The 17,319-nt window shown below is 44.0% G+C and overlaps 1 protein-coding gene across 5 annotated transcripts in view; it reads right to left on the bottom strand.

Annotated features, from left to right (window-relative positions):
- The window catches only part of FYN (FYN proto-oncogene, Src family tyrosine kinase), a 145,077-nt gene that overhangs the window by 53,186 nt on the left and 74,572 nt on the right, over positions 1-17,319 (bottom strand). For 4 of the 5 annotated variants that reach the window (XM_054194662.1, XM_054194664.1, XM_054194661.1 and 1 more), the window contains one exon: positions 4,861-4,995. The exons of the other annotated variant lie outside the window; for it this stretch is intronic. The gene's annotated coding sequence lies outside the window, so the exon portion shown is untranslated. The remainder of the gene's footprint in view (positions 1-4,860; positions 4,996-17,319) is intronic. 5 annotated transcript variants of the gene reach the window in all.

Below are 17,319 nucleotides of genomic sequence, written 5' to 3'. Positions count from 1 at the left end.
CCCTGATGGGATGCACCCGCGAGTGCTGAGAGAGCTGGCAGATGTTATCGCTAGACCACTCTCCATCGTCTTTGAAAAGTCATGGGGAACAGGAGAGGTGCCTGAGGACTGGAGGAAGGCTGACATCACTCCAATCTTCAAAAAAGGCAAGAAGGAGAACCCAGGGAACTACAGACCGGTTAGTCTCACCTCTGTCCCTGGGAAGGTAATGGAGCGACTCATTCTGGATGTCGTCTCCAAACACATAGAGGAACAGGAAGTTATTGGAAGCGGTCAGCATGGATTTACCAAGGGCAAATCATGCCTGACCAGTCTGATAGCTTTCTATGATGTTATAACGGGTTGGCTGGATGAGGGGAGAGCCGTAGATGTCATCTACCTTGACCTTAGCAAGGCTTTTGACACTGTCTCCCATAACATCCTCATTAGGAAGCTGAGGAAGTATGGGCTAGACGAGGTGACAGTGAGGTGGATCGAGAGCTGGCTGAGTGACAGAACTCAGAGGGTTGTGATCAGCGGCACAGAGTCCAGTTGGAGGCCTGTAACGAGTGGTGTCCCTCAGGGGTCAATACTTGGACCAATCTTGTTCAATATATTCATTAATGACCTAGATGAGGGGACAGAGTGTATCCTCAGCAAGTTCGCTGATGATACCAAGCTGGGAGGGGTGGCCGACACTCCAGAGGGCTGTGCTGCCATCCAGCGTGGCCTGGACAGGCTGGAGAGCTGGGCAGAGAAGAACCTAATGAGGTTCAACAAAAGCAAGTGTAGGGTCCTTCACCTGGGAAGGAAGAATGCCAAACACCAGTATATGTTAGGGGCGGACATGCTGGGAAGCAGCTCTGAGGAGAAGGACCTGGGGGTCCTGGTAGACAGCAAATTACCCATGAGCCAGCAGTGTACCCTTGTTGCCAAGAAGGCCAATGGCATCCTGGGCTGCATAGGGAAGACCGTGGCCAGTAGGTCGAGGGAGGTCATTCTCCCCCTCTACTCTGCACTGGTGAGGCCACAACTGGAGTACTGTCTCCAGTTTTGGGCTCCCCAGTTCAAGAGGGACAGGGAACTACTGGAGCGAGTCCAGCGTAGGGCAACCAAGATGATTATGGGACTGGAGCACCTCCCTTATGAGGAAAGGCTGAAAGAGCTGGGACTCTTTAGCCTGGAGAAGAGAAGGTTGAGGGGGGACCTGATTAATGTTTACAAGTACCTAAAGGGTGGGTTTAAGGAGGACGGAGCCAGGCTCTTTTCAATGGTTCCCAGCGACAGGACAAGGGGCAACGGGCACAAGCTAGAACATAGGAAGTTCCGTTCAAATACACGGAAAAACTTCTTTACAGTGAGGGTGACAGAGCACTGGAACAGGCTGCCCAGGGATTTTGTGGAGTCCCCTTCTCTGGAGATTTTCAAGACCCGCCTGGATGCAGCCCTGAGGGATGTGCTTTAGGCAATCCTGCTCTAGCAGGGGAGTTGGACTAGATGATCTCTAGAGGTCCCTTCCAACTCTGAAGATTCCGTGATTCCGTGATTCCGTGATTTTCCAAAGGAAGCCAGCAAACAGACAGAAGTTCCTTCCACTTTGGTCAAAATACCTAAGAATCACTAAGCATATGGTAGTTCTATTTTTAAGTTTTATGTCCATGTCTGAGGGCAAGCAGAAGAGAGAATTTGATTTCATCACGATCCTGAGGTCATTACACATACTGCTCAGGGAATGATCTGCAAGGGAGGCTCATGTGTATTGGGACTAGTACTGTTTAATATCTTCATCAGTGACATAGACAGTGGGATCGAGTGCACCCTCAGCAACTTTGCAGTTGACACCAAGCTGAGTGGTGTGGTTGACATGCCTGAGAGATGGGAAGCCATACTGAGGGACCTTGAGAAGTGGGCCCATGTAAACCTCATGAGGTTCAACAAGGCCAAGTGTAGGGTCCTGCACCTGGTTCGGGGCAATCCTTGGTATCAATACAGGTTAAAGGATGAAGGGATTGAGAGTAGCCCTGAGGAGAAGGATTTGGGGTACTGGTGGATGCAAAGCTGGACATGAGCTGACAATGTGCACTTGCAGTCCAGAAAGCCAACTGTATCCTGGGCTATATCAAAAGAAGTGTGGCCAGCAGGTCAAGGGAGGTGATTCTGCCCCTCTACTGTGCTCTGGTGAGACCTCACCTGGAGTACTGTGTCCAGCTCTGGAGCCCTCAGCACAGGAAAGACATGGACCTGTTGGATTGAGTCCAGAGGAGCGCCACAAAAATGATTAGAGGGCTGGAACACCTCTCCTACGAAGACAGGCTGAGAGAGCCTGGAGCAGAGAAGGCTCCGAGGAGACCTTGTTGTGGCCTTTCAATATTTAAAGGGGGCTCATAAGAAAGATGGGGACAAGATTCTTAGTAGGGCCTGTTGCGATAGGACAAGGAGTAATGGCTTTAAACTGACAGAGGATGTATTTAGATTAGATATAGGAAGAAATTTTTACAATGAGGGTGGTGAGACACTGGAACAGGTTGCCCAGAGAGGTGGTAGATGCCCCATCCCTGGAAACATTCAAGGTCAGGTTGGACGGGGCTCTGAGCAACCTCATCTAGTTGAAGATGTCCCTGCTTATTGCAGGGGGGTTTGGACTAGATGACCTTTAAAGGTCCCTTCCAACCCAAACTATTCTACGATTCTATGAAGATGACCCTTTTCAGTTTCCTATATGCTAATTACAAGCATCTGAAAAAATGGATAAACCCTCTGCCTGCAGAATAGCAATGCAAAATAATACTCCAGAAAACTAGTAGCTAGATTTACACTATTAGAAAATTAAAAGAAATAGTTGTAACAAATTTAAGATGTCCAAATGAAAGAGGGGAGCTGACAGGCACTATATGTCACAAATGATGTCTGAGTGACTGACAACTTGGAAGTAAGTAACCTTGGATATTTATAAATCAAGATACACACAAGATGGGGTATTGGTATCTGTTACAGACCATTGGAATCACTGCAGAGCACAGGATGACGGGCTTCTTCAACACCTACATACAACGAGCACAAAAAAACCCCTTGCGTTATGTCAGGGCCATTCAATCCGAACAATTTATGCTGGAGACCTTGTATCACTGCACTAAAACATGCCTGGACTTTCCAAAAAGCTATGAATGACTAGTTACTAACTAGTAATTTAAAGGAAAGATCAGCCTTCCTAACCCTGTGAACTAAAAGCTCTTGCCAATTAGCTAAATGAGTCACAAAGCAGAACGTTACTGGTTGTTTAGACTGAAAAGGACCAACGCTTTCCGTGCAAACAACTAACATGGTCTGTGATCAAATCCAGACTGGTAAAAATTTATGCAATATACGAACATATCCTCTTCATATATACATAAATTAAAATCACAGTGCATGCTTCCTGACAGGCAATTTCACAAAACTAGAGTGAATGGAAGTCAAATCAGGCTGAAGACAGAACGTACAGAAAGTTGCTGACATCTGCGAATGGTTTAAGACATTTCCCAAATGCCTACAATGTTACAACCATGAAAAGAAGACTGGGCTAGATAAAAATAACACACAATGAAAAAACCCAACAGCTGGGTTTACCAGGGAAGTGAAAAAACATATAAAGCGTTATATACAAAATCAACACATGAAGAGCAAAAAGGAAGAAGATAATCACGAGTAAAAAAACTAAAATAGAGATTATCTAGAGGAAGCGTGAAGATACTAGGAAAAATTAAGGCAGATAGACTCTAAAAAATGTAACTTTTTATCTTTCTAAGCAGATTATGAAAGATGAATCCTGAACAACATAAGTGGTAGAATCGTTCGTAACAGCATGACAGAGGCAGAAGTTATTCAATAAATATTTCTGATTAGCACACAGGTAAAAGGCCAGACTATCTGTTTATAATGATGATGAAGTAACTTCCCACCACAGCAGCCCCGGGAGAGGGGATGTTAAGCAGCAGGTACACAATTCTAGGTGTTTCCGATTAGTTGCTAGAAATAAACTTGTCTCAGAAGGTTTACGAGAGCTCAGAGCTGCTCACTGCTGCATCTAAGGCAGTTCTGGGCCCCTGGAGAAGGATCAGGGGCAGGAGGAAGCTCATGTTCAGCGACTGTTTGAAAAGGGTAAAAAGTAATTACAGGACAGTTAGCTGAGTTTCCAGTATTTTGCATAGGCTAGAACAATCAACATTGGACTCAATTAATAAAATCTTAAAAAAAAAAAAAAGCAGCTCTATAATTAAAGTCAATCAACTTGTCTTTGAGGAAAACAGATCCCGTCAACTAATCTGACGTCATTTCATGCAAAAATTACAAGTTCACTTGACGAAGGCAGCGTTGTTGACAGTATTACAAGCCTAAGTCATTTGACTTGTTCTGTAGAACATCTTTATGAAGAAATCGAACGATTTGAAGCCTGTATGGCGTGTGCTCCATCTGTACAAGGAGAGCAGGACTCCATAGGTGGAAAGCACTGTATGAGGCCAGACAAAAATCTCAAACGTATTTTTTATTGAAGTCACTTCTTAGTCCACAATCATATTAAATGTATTAAAAAGCTGATAAATGAAGGAAACCAAAGTGTAACTGTAAATGGGAAAGTATTTATTAGCAAACAGATGGGTTCCTACTGGGTTCCCACAGGTATTGGTGATCATCCCTTTACTATTTAATAGCCTTATCAGCGCCCTGGAAAATTAAGTCATTATAGTTACATACAAGACTGGGGACAACAGAAAACAAACAATGGAAGGACAAACCTGACACAGCAACTGGGGTCTGTAGAAAGATGGGAAAAACCAGTTTAGGTGTTAATATGGCCAAGTGCAGAATCACCTTATAAGAATAAAGAATACAGGCCATACTTACAGGATGAGAGGGAGAGAGAGGACTCTATCCTCCGAAGCAGAGACTGAATATGAGACCGGGGGTCCTGGGTGGCAATCAGCTCGACATGAACTCCCCACGCAAGGCTGTGGCCAAAAGGGCTAATGTGAGCCCCAGCTGTACAAACAAATGAAAATCAAAAGATGAGTAGGTAGGTTACAGTGATGCTGTGTTTGGCTCTTGTTCCTCTGCTCCATGAATAATGCATCAGATTCTGCTGCTCCATTTTTCAAATAAAGTGTTGGAAAACTGGAAGAGTGTTCAGGGGAGAGAGATTAAAGAACTGAAAACACTGTGTAGTAGAAGGCTTCGTAATAAACAAAAAGCTTAAAGGGAATTTTGTATAAGAATATTCATATGGGGAATAAATTTGCTACCAGCGGGTTCTAATCTAGCAAAGGTGGAAAATGCATTGGAACTAGAAACTAATCCAATCCAGATTATGAACAGGCAATTTTGTTTTGCTTTTTCAGCAATGAACTCTTATGGGCAATTAACAAGTAACTAACCCTTTACACCACAGGTTGTGATGTACTGTCTGTCTCCGCAAAGTTGTGAAAATAACAGTGCTTGATTTAAAAAGGATGCCCATCCATGCAGTTTGGGTTATTAGACATGAAGCAGGAACTCCTGCAGGTGAGATCTACTGCCTGCATAAAGCTGTGGGTCAGGTGAGTGGTCACTGCATCAGACTGTGCTTTGTGTTTCCACTAAGAAACACTCACTCCCCTCTCAGGGTAGTAATCCTGGCAGCCTTCCTGCTCATGGCCTATAGAATGCCTCCAGGGGAAACCCCAACTTTTTGGGGCTGAGGTGCCATCTAAGTATGGACGACATCCAATTGTCCATTTTCTGCAGGATCTGCAGGCAGCCGTCTCTGAATTCCCAGCACCTGGCTCCACACAAAACCTCGCTGTGCAAAGCTCCTCACACTGAGATGTCAAGGAAACAATTTTTAGGAAACCAATGGGAGCTATTACAGATCTACCACTGAGAGAGTACCGGTGACTCCTTGTTTCAGCAGTTCACTTTGCCTGCAGACTGCTACTGGGATCTAGTCCCAGGGATCTGCCTGGGATCCCATCCCGGGATCCCTCAGACGCAGAAGGTGATCTCAGAGAATTAGGCTGAGGGAAGGAGTCCTCCATTCCTTACAGATATTTCCTCTCCTAACTTCACCCTTTCGGGATGAATTGATGTACTGGCTACCTTCTTCAGGAAAACATATTAGAGCCTTTAAGCGGGGTGAGTGGATGTGAGCACCGCTCCTGCAGGAGCACCTTCCTGCTCACTCGGGATATCCACATGACTTCTCCTTCCCCTTCACGCTGCTGAGGGAATTTTGTGCTGCCAAGAAAGCTTTTGGCTCTGCATCCCAAGGACAGGGTCTGGCAGGTGGGCTCCTAAGGACCACAAGATCAGCAGGGGGCCCTGGCTACTGAATTTGCTTCATCCCACAGCCTGCCAATATTTAATTCTGGTGGTTTTTAAGGATGCAGCGCAAGCTTTTGTCTGTGCTGTCTGTCATAACCTGGGCCTTTGGCCAGAAAGTATTAATCCTGTCAATGTGCAGGAGTGGGGAAGGCAGAGGAGTGTTTGATTTGTGGCAGTTGCTGGCATCAGCTCATTTTAAGCTTCTGGAATGAACCCACTTATGACTGAATGCTGCAGTGTAAATTCTGCAAATAAAACAGATAAAATAATCTCAATTACTTGATCTCATCATTGGTTCATATATATGCCACTCTAGAGATTTACAAGGCATTATTTCATACAACATTTAATTATATTTAATTATGATTCTACAGATATTTTTCTGTTCAACAGGTGGGAAAAAAACCTGTTTTTCAAACTTCCAGTCACTTTCAGTAAGTGATGCCTGCTAAACCACAACATACATAGCATAGTAAAATCTCAGTGGTATGTTACAAACATAAAAAGAAACATCCCATCTTAAGCAAACTATTGTAGTACAAAACTTCTGCAGCGTGAACTAAAGCAAGAAAGCTTGTGAAAACTTCAGGGAGGAAGAAGGCCTGCCCAAGTGTGGTGTAAAAATAAATACATGCACATGCATTCACACCCCCCCCCACCACCTGGTCTCTGCTGTACCTGCTATTCCTATCAACAGATCTCAAGACTCAACACTCTGATTGGCAACTCTTTAGTAACTAAAAGAGCGAAAGTTTTGGGAAAGCTGATCCAAGAGTGAGGTTTCAGAGCTACTAATAAAGATGAATCAGTATCTGCTAATGTACAGTTTGAATTGTGCATTTTTGCGTCTTAATGCTTTCTGTCCTCCTGGATGCATTTTTCTCCCTCTTCCTCCGTCACAATCCCAGCTACATCCTACAGCATTACGATGTTCTGTTAAGCACATGTCCAACTGTGTTTTTAAGCCTTGTAAAGGCTTGCTTATGTCAAAAGATGTACCATTACAAAGATCACACAGGCTAGACTCCACAAATGTATTTTTACAGATGAAGTAGCTGTGGTAATCTTCCTAAACATAAATGATAAAAAACACATAGAAGCAAACAACTCTAATACATGGATTTGAAAAATCTTTTTGAAATATTAAGAAACAAGTCAGATGCAAGCCTTGTCCTTTTACTCCAGACACATAGAAAAGGAATTAAATGGGAGAATGTGAGACTAACCATCCCATCTGCCTTTGTAAGTCACCCAGACCAGACGCAGAAATGCTATGGAAGTTAATGCAATGAACCTCAGAAGTGTCACTTTCACAAATCTCAAGAGGCATCATTGACCCGAGGCTGGCTGCACTTTCTGCCCCAATTCCAGTTTAATGTATTCCAGTTTGACCCTCAAGCGACAGTGCTGCTCGAGAACACGCTAAGAAACAAATGCAGGCAATTGCTTTGACATAATTCTTTTGGACGCAGGCAGATCGAATGTGCTGATGTCAACAGAGACCAGAAAAGAGTTTTACCCGACCTCCTTTTCTCACTGAAGAAAACAATAGGAGAAAACATAGCACAACCCAAAACATAGCCAAACACATGCCCACCTCTCAGCAGCAAAACTAATACATCCTGTCTAATAAAGGGAGAACCAAGACAAACGTATCATTTGGATGTATACAGGGCATTTAATTTATAGCTTAAATTTACCTGACTTGTATGTATAATTGGCTCTTTGCACATAACACACATGAAACATCTGTTCCATAGAGGATATTAATCCACAACCCCAGGAACAGCGTAATTCAGTCCTTTATGGCCATTGGACGTTCAAAAGAGTTCCTAACATAGTACCCTCACCTTGAAGCAAACTGTTCTTCTTCCTTCTCTCTTACTCTTCTAAAATTCAGGGGATTCCATGGACCTGCTTTCAATCTGACTGTCAGGATGAAAATTTCCTGCCTTGCCATTCATTTAAATGCCCAGGCTTTAGCAACTTCGAGGCTGCATAGTTCGATATCAGAGAACATTGAGGCAACACTGATAGGGACTGCAAGAATACTAACTGAGCATATTTTTTTCCAAGGGAAAGATGAATTACGGTAGGAAACCAGATCAAGGAAGCCACGATGACTCTTGAGAATAAAAGATTAAACTAAAGATTTTCTTCTCTACCTGGTTGCTGTTGCTCCTGAAATAACATTTTTATTAAAGGAAAAGAAAAAAAACATACATCAATGGTATGGTTTTTCAGAACTCGTAAGGGAAAATACCAGGGTTGTATGTGGCTTGTCCCTCAACTTTATACAATGAAAACAGAAGAAGCAGATCCCAAGCTCATTCCCTCCACCCTCTTTTACTTCATCTCCAAAGAAAGTCTTCTACCTCTGCTACTCGCAATTTTCCTTTTCTTCTGTTCCTCCAGGTCCCCATCAACTCCGTGCAGACAGATTGTCTGTAATGGTATCACGCAAAAACCAGATGAGGTCCTCAAGACTTCCCCTTTCTGTGTGCCTAGAGTGCTTCCAAGAAGAGAAAGTCTTGTGAAGAAATGTACTCTTACTTCCCTTTTCGGCAGCTACTTGGGTGAGTCACTCTACCACAATAAAAGTCCGCATTGCTATCTGACCACAATGAAGACAGAGATAAAAATTACCATTTTTAGTGTCCATAAGAAGCATGGTCTCCGAGAGAAGACTGATCCTGTGTTACAGCCACTGAAACTACTTGATCTAGAACGACAAGTCACCCTACACAAAGAAAAACCAAACTTTTGTCTTTCTTCATCTCTCACCCTTTATGTGATCTGCTCCCAAAATGTGGTCACAAAGCATGGTCCACACTTTGGCTGATGATCAAAGTCTGCAGGACCTTTTCAGCTTTGTTGGGACCTGTGTAAATGTTGTGATGTTCAGGGAATAAGAGTTTTAAGACCACCAATCATTAGGAATTATCAAACACTTTAGTCCCTGGAGCATGTGGTGTCCTGCTCCTTGCGTAATCTTCCAGAGAGAAAACTTTGGAATCACTGTGCTAGAGAGTCAGAGGAAAAAGGCTGATCAAAAACGTGACTGAATGTCATAATGAATTCCTTTAATTTCTCATGCTGTCATGTTATATTTTTTTAAAGCATTTGTCAAGATGCAAAAGTATGGCTGAAACATTTTTTTAATACTAGCAATGAGAAGGAGGCTTTAACCAAAATAAAAGTTTACTATCTACCTTGACTTCTGTAAGGTCTTTGACACAGTTCCATACAACATCATGTCTCTAAATTGGAGAGCTATGGATTTAATGGATGGGCTATTTGATGGATAAGGAATTGGCTGGATGGCCACATCCAAAGACTTGCAGTTAACGTCTCAATGTCCAAATGGGGATCAGTAACAAGCGGTGTCCCTCAAGGGTTGATACTGGGACTGGTACTGTTCATATCTTTATTAACGAGATAGACAGTGGGATTGAATGCAACCTCAGTAAGTCTGCAGATGACACCAAGCCAAGTGCTGCAGCTGATACACTTGAGGGAAGGGATGCCATCCAGAGGGACTTTGACAGGCTTGAGGAGTGTGACACTGTGAACCTCATGAGGTTCAACAAGGCCAAGTGCAAGGTCCTGAACCTGGGTCGGTGCAATCACCAGTATCTGCACAAACTGAGGGATGAAGTGATGGAGAGAAGCCCTGACGAGAAGGACTTGGGGACAATGGTGGACGAAAAACTGGACATAAGCTGGCAATGCGCATTCGCAGCCCAGAAAGCCAACTGTGTCCTGGGCTGCATCAAAAGAAGCGTGGCCAGCAGGTCAACAGAGGTGATTCTCCTCCTTAATCCACTCATGAGACCCCACCTGGAGTACTGTGTCCAGTTCTGGGGTCCTCAGCACAAGACCTTGGACCTGCTAGAGTGAGTCCAGAGGAGGGCCACAAAAATGGTCAGAGGGCTGGAGCATCTCTCCTATGAAGACAGGCTGAGACAGTTGGGGTTGTTCAGCCTGGAGAAGAGAAGGCTCCAAGGAGACATAAGGTCTTTCAATACTTGATGGAGGCTTATTAGAAAGATGGGAGAGAGACTTTTTACCAGGACCTGTAGTGAGAGGACAAGGGGAAACAGTTTTAAACTGACAGAGGGTGGATTTAGATTGGACATAGGAAGAATTTTTTTACGATGAGGATGGTGAGTCAATGAAACAGGTTGCCCAGAGAAGTTGCAGATGCTCCAACATTGTAAATGTTTAACGTTAGCCAGGGCTTTGTGTAACCTGGTCTAGTGGAAGATGTCCTTGCCCAGGGCAGGGGTGTAGGACTAGATGATCTTTAAAAGTCCTTCCAACCCAAACCATTCTATGATTGACGATTCTGTTATTAAATTGGATTCCCACCTCCATGACACTTATCACAATACAGAGACAATGCAGTTAGCGCAGCTAGGACGTAATGGTGCTGTAAGACAACTTGTGGAACAGGATTACAAACCAGTATTACTGTAGACAGAGGTAAATAAAGCACCTGCACTCTAGCATTAAGGCACATGAAAAAGAGAAGTTACCCACATGATTTTCTCTAAATGCATAGATATTACAAAACAAAAAGCAAGAAGCAAATACACCCATATCTTTTCATTGCCATTTGTATGAAGAGTTGAAGTTTATTGTTTCTTCCATACTGTAAAGCTACAGCTGTTATGACAATCACAGCAGTTATTATGTAGTTCACGCTCACTATCTTTTCAGAGCACAAGAGATCCAATCATCTGCAGGCTTCAAACATTTCCTTTTAAACATGCTCGCCTAATATGACTCCAGTTTTCAGTGACAGTAGATTATCAGTTGTTTGGCTCCTGCAGGCAGTTACAATATTTTTACAACAGGAAATGTGTATTCCATACCTAAGAAGACTACACTTACAAGAAATAATGCAGGAAAGGAAAGTGATCTAATTTCTGCTGTGCTTCCTTCCTTCTGCAGCGTGCTGCATTGAGATGTTTGTTCCAAAACACAGATATTAGTTCAAGGCCAAGATTTTATTTACTCTGATCCTACAAAACAAGCCTGCAGCTAAACTGCAATTCAAACACCTCAAGCTGTTGTACTGCAGTCACATTTATGTAAGTGGGTTTAAAATTTATCTCTTCAAGGTTATTGAGCCTGCCTTGTCCATGGCTGGTAATTTTTGTGTCAATGACATAGTTTTAACCCCCCTGTGAATTAAGAACACTTCCCGAAGATGCAAACAGTACATCAAGCAGGAAGCATCAACTTTGAAGGGTCTTTGTTGTGGTCCTGACCCTCAATATTACAGACTCTAAGAAAATGGCCATTGTGCTGCATTTAGGGAAACAGCACAACACCTCCATGAAGCGCTGCACCCATCCATGGATGTTACCCACCTACCACTGCCAAACAAAGAAACCTGACTGACTGCTATGCTTCACTTCTCTGCTTTTGCAAAACCAGTTTTTAATTCAGAAAATCTGAGGTAGCTTTTTAAGAGAAGACTTTAAAGCATTCTCTTATACTTATCCCATTTATTACTGTGACCGACAATAGATGTATATAATAAATAGATGTATATAATAAATTATAAATGGCCACATGCAACTGCCTCCTGTCTGCAAGCTAAAAGCTGGCAAGAAACTCTATACCGCTTTGGTGCCAAATCTGCGTCAGGCAGGTTGGTGAATTTGGGGAGTTTTGAGCACCAGCAGATTTGCAAGCTGACCGATCAGTGCCGACTGCTCATTGCCGGAGCTCTTAGGCAGGGTCAGGAAAGGAGAGGACTCTGAACTGGATTGCATAGCTGTAGAATTAACATCCAGGGTTCATTTGTCTCTATCTTCCATTAAAAACCATCAAACCTTTAAAACCCTCCCCACTATATCCTGTATTTTTGGTGAGCTGACAGCACTTACTCTTTCGTATTTATGTGCTAGAGACTTAGGGGAGTTAAAAATATACACAAAATCAAGGGACACTTCAAAAAGTTATGTTTGTTTTGTTTATGATGTGAGTAGTGTACTCTTCTGTCAAGGCAATATTGACTCTGAAATGTAGAAGATTTCCCCACGGCTGGGCTGGAGCTTCTGCCTTTTGTCTGCATTTGGGTACCTAACCATCTTCAGTGAAGATTTTCTTGAGCGTGAAGAATGAGGCTGCATGTTTTGTATATATTTTTTCAGAGCAGTTTTTCAGATGCCAGGAGCATAAATGTAAGTGAAAGAAAACAGTCCCAACTTTGTGAGCTTCCCGGCACTATATTTTGTGTGCTAGTGCTTTTGTTTTCTTGCAAGTTCAGCATTGCTTTAATGGCAGCACCCTGGATTCCCCCTGCCCCCAAACAAGTGATACATATTAGTACATCTGTTTTCTCTGTAAAGTCTTTTTGCATTCTTTGCAGGGCACAGGAAGGATGTGGGCTCCTTTTCACATTCAAATGAGGCAAATTAGCCTTTGCCTGGTTCCTACAGTATAATGCTTATTTTACATTTAAGCGTGAGAAAAGGGGAGGAAATAAAACCCAATGCGTTAGGTGGCTTAGATGTTTCATTTTGGTACAAGCCTCACTCAGCCTTCTTTTGCGAACTGCTTTCCACGGGACGTAATTTCAGGATGGGGTTCAAAAGTTTAATCATGTAAAGTGACTGAATAGTTTGCACAAAGAAGCAGCAGCCACAGAAATGTTGAACGTGAGAAAAAAGCTGAAAATGCCAACCTGAATCAGCAGGGCTCAAGCAATCCAGGAGATTTCTGAAGAGCATCGATGGCAACTTCTTCAGACAGGTGACCAAAGAGTCGATAATGGGAAACGCTATCCTGGACCTTACACATGCAAACAAGCACTGACCATGAGATGGTGGATGGTCTTTTTTCCAAAAAGATGGATCACAATCCTGGACTTCAGGAGAGCAGACTTTGGCCTCTTCAAGAATCTGCTTAGAAGAACCTCGTGGGATACAGCCCTGGAGAAAATGGGGTCCAGGAGAGATAATTGATTTTCAAGGATCACCTCCTGTGAGCTCCAGAAGGGTCCATCTCAATATGCAGGGAGTCAAGCACAGGCAACCGGAGGCCCACATGGACAAACAAGGAGATTCTGACTAAACTCAAACAGGAAATCAAAGTGTACAAAAGATGGAAGCATGGTCAGATAGGGTTAGGAAAGCCAAAGTCCACCTGGAGCTGAACCCAGTGGGGGTTGTGAAAAGCAGCAAGAAGGGTTTTCACAGGTATTATCAGCAGCAAAAAGACGACTAGGGAAAATGTGGGCCTGCTGCTGAATGGGGCATTAGTGGTGTACCCCTGAAGTCGATACTGTGGCCAATACTGTTTAACCTCTTCATTAATGATCTATATGATGGTAGACAATACATCCTTAGAAGGTTTGAGAGGAGTAGTTGATACCCAAGGTGGTTTTGCTGCCATTCGCAGGTACCTTGACAGGCTGGAGAAATGAGCCAACAGGAACTTTACGAAGTTCAACAAAGCGAAAAATGCAAAGTCCTGTGCTTGGGAAAGAATAACCCCATGCTGGGGGGTGCATGATGGGGGCTGACCAGTTAGAAAGCAGCTCTGTGGGAGAAAATCTGGGTGTCCCAGTGGACACGAACATGAACCAGTAATCACAGAACCACAGAATGGTAGGGGTTGAAAGGGACCTTCAGAGATCATCTAGCCCAACCCCCCTGCCAAAGCAGGTTCACCTAGAGCAGGTTGGACAGGTTTTGAATATCTCCAGAGTCCCTTATAGCAAAGAAGGCCATCAGTGTCCAGGCCTGCATTAGATACAGTATTTTCAGCAGGATGAGGGAGGTTCCCTTTACACAGCACTGGTGAGGCATGTCTGGAGTGCTGCTTACAGTTTGGGCCTCCCTGAAATTTTGGGGCACCCCAGTACAGAAAAGACATGATCTTACTCAAGCGGGTCCAGGAAAGGGCCACAGAGACGTTTAAGAGTTTGGAGTATCTCTCCTATGAGGAAAGGCTGAGAGAGCTGGGACTGTTCAGCTCAGAGAAGAGAAGGCTCAGGGGGATCTTATTAATGTGTACAGACACCTGATGGGAGGCAGCAAAGAAGACAAGGCAAGACCTCTCAGTGGTACTCAATAACAGGCAAGAGGCAGTGGTCACAAATTAAAATACAGGAAATGCCACTTAAACACAAGAAAAAAACCCCTTTTTTACTGTAAAGGTGTTGAACGCTGCAACAGGCTGGCCAGAGAGGCTGTGGAGTCACCGTTGCTGGAGATACTCAAAATCTCTAACTGCACATGGCTCTGAGATAATAACTTTAAACTGACCCTGGTTTGAGCAGGGGGTTTGGACTAGATGATTTCCAGAGGCCTTTTCTAACCACAGCGATTTGTGATTCTGTCAGGTCATACTCAGGCCTGCTGCACTCATTCTTTCCCTCCTTTTAGAAACTAGAGACAAATGCAACAATTAAGTAATGTAACAAAAACACCGTACACATTTTGCAGGGAAATGGCGTGGTTCAAATTCCTGCTTTTTTTGGAACCTGTGCTCTCATCCAAGTGGTAAAGCTAAGAGATGGCATGCAAGAAGCGCCGAACAAGTGCTTGGTAAACTGTGATTTAGTTAGCACTAGGTGGAAATTCAGGGCATACTCTTTATGCTACAGCAACTTCTCGCACACTTAATCATGCTATGCGTGAGGTAACATACTCCATATACAGGGAAGTAGTACGTTGCTGTAAATTTACACTTGGCTTTACTGATGGCAACCTCCCAGGGCAAACAAGCCCTTAATTCTGGTCACAGTCATGTGCCAGGTTTGACTGAGAAAGCTGGAAGAAGTTTTGACGCACCTGCTAATGCATGGAAGTGCTTTCTCCAGCTCTGCTGCCATCCTCGTCCACAATTCTGGGATGGATGAACTGTGGTTCTGGACAGCCATGGTCCAGCAACCGATGGTCTGCGTGCTTGGTCTGAGGACCTGCAAGATCCATGTCCCAAGTCCCTGTTCTGCTCACAAACTACCTCTTGAAATCAGTTACTTGTTTCTTCTTGATTTTCCCTCTGTTCTGACCTGAGTCACTGTACAATGACCTCTTTTCTGGTCCTGCATGAGCACAGCCCTGCCACAGCCTCCCACTCACCCCCATGGGAGCCCTGAAGCCTCCTCCGGCTGCAACAGGGAGGCCACGGAGGAGCAGCAAGAGTTCCTACTGCCTCAGAGCTGACACTGGTTTTCCAGACACCTGGCTGTCCAAAACACACAAGCGCCTACTGTTCTCACCCACCTCTCTCCCCTTTAAAGTCAAAGGCATCCAAATTGATTAGTCTTGCGGCATACAACAGAACAGCGACACCATTATGTGTATCGGTCTGAACTCCCCTTCTCCTTCAAGGTCTCTCCTTAAAACAGCAGTGCAAAGCTCCAGCTCAAAGACCTAGAGTAAAGATAATCGGGCCCGGATTTAGATCCAGACTTCCACCAAAGCCTGAGCTTGCTTGGTGTCAGGCTCTCGCTGTCCTCAAGCCGTAAGAACAACGAGGCTGCTTGATTGGAGCCTGATGCCTTTAAACTGTTTTACTTAAAAGTGTTGCACCAAAGGGGTACATGGAGGGGCCTGAATAATTCAGGAAGTTCTCGAAAGCAATGTAAGTGAAAATTTATTTTTGGCATGATAGGAACAGCCAGTTTCTCTCTGCTGAGGCATCCATAGCACTTTTAATCCATAATTTCCATTGTAGCCTCTTCAAATAATGAGATTTGTTATTCCTGTCACATGCCCTTTCTGAAGACGCTGGGAGGGTGTGGGAGAGGGAAGAGAGAAAATTAGTTATCAGTCACCACTTGCCAAGAGTAGATTAAGCACTCAGGAGTTATACATTCATGTATAAATGACTCAAGGGAGTTTCATTTATTCCTTCTCTTCTACCTTATACTTTTTTCCTCCTGTTCTACAGCCCTTGTTCCCCTGTTGTACTCGGTCACAACCCGCCTGCAATGGACAAGTTGGAGAGTGGTGAACGATTCTGGATTTTTCCCCCTTCACCATGAGATTTCATTTGGACTCTCTTTCCCAGACCTCAGAGCATGCCCGATTTCTGGGAGCAGAACAGAGAACAAGAACAGAGTTAATCTTTAGTGATGTGATAAAAATCACTCTCACACAGGCAACTGGGGAAAGATTTCAAAAGAGGTGGTGTGCCAAGCAAAACCTGAAATTGAAGCCAGCCCACACCTTCCTGCTCATAGACACAGCTCACTCATTTTCTCCCCAGCACTCCTTCTTCTCTACTAATGCTACCTGGTACTAACGGGTTAAGTCACCACTGAGTGTATCCTCACACCAAAATGTGCTGTGCTTTGAAAGACGCCCCTATTTCCATAACAAAAACAGATTTTTTTTTTTTAATTATAGTTCGTAAAAGCACATTAAGCAAACAAATTGGAGAAATGGGAGAGGAGAATAGGACACATGGATATTTGATGGCTCTGGTGCAATCTGAGATGGAGAGGAGTGGGCAGGTGAGCCGAGCAGCTGGGAAGGGAGGGAAGGAGGGGGCAGCAGGAGATGCGGAAAGGGCTAGCAGCTTGCACTCTTAAATGCCAGAGTGCCAGCTGGCAGCTACGTGTTGCTGGTTGCGTGTGGGCTGTGAATATAATAGAAGAGATGAGCCTTTAGGGGAGGAGCTGTCTGATAAATCATTAATGAATGAAAATATGAAGTAATCTGTCTGCCTAGGAGGCAGAATCGTCTAATGATGAGGATGGTGGACTAGGAAGCCGGAGATGAGGTTCCTATCTCACCCACAAGACCGCTGGCACACCAGCTCCTTTTGCTGTGCGTAAGAAGATACACCCAGCCTCCTTACATCGAAGGGCTGCTTTCTTAAAATCATCACGGAAAACCCATGACCTAGATGAAAACGTGATAGTAAAATTTCCAGCGCCCTTTGTGAAAACTGCACCCCCTGCTCCTCTTTTGTCACAGGCAGCGCACAAAGAAACAGTATCACTTCTCAGAGAGCTTTCAGTAAAACAGGAGATTT

This window comes from Rissa tridactyla, chromosome 3 (genome assembly GCF_028500815.1).
Source record: "Rissa tridactyla isolate bRisTri1 chromosome 3, bRisTri1.patW.cur.20221130, whole genome shotgun sequence".
NCBI classification, from domain to species: Eukaryota; Metazoa; Chordata; class Aves; order Charadriiformes; family Laridae; genus Rissa; species Rissa tridactyla.
Note: the sequence above shows the minus strand (reverse complement) of the source record. Positions and strands in the feature narration are given on the sequence as shown.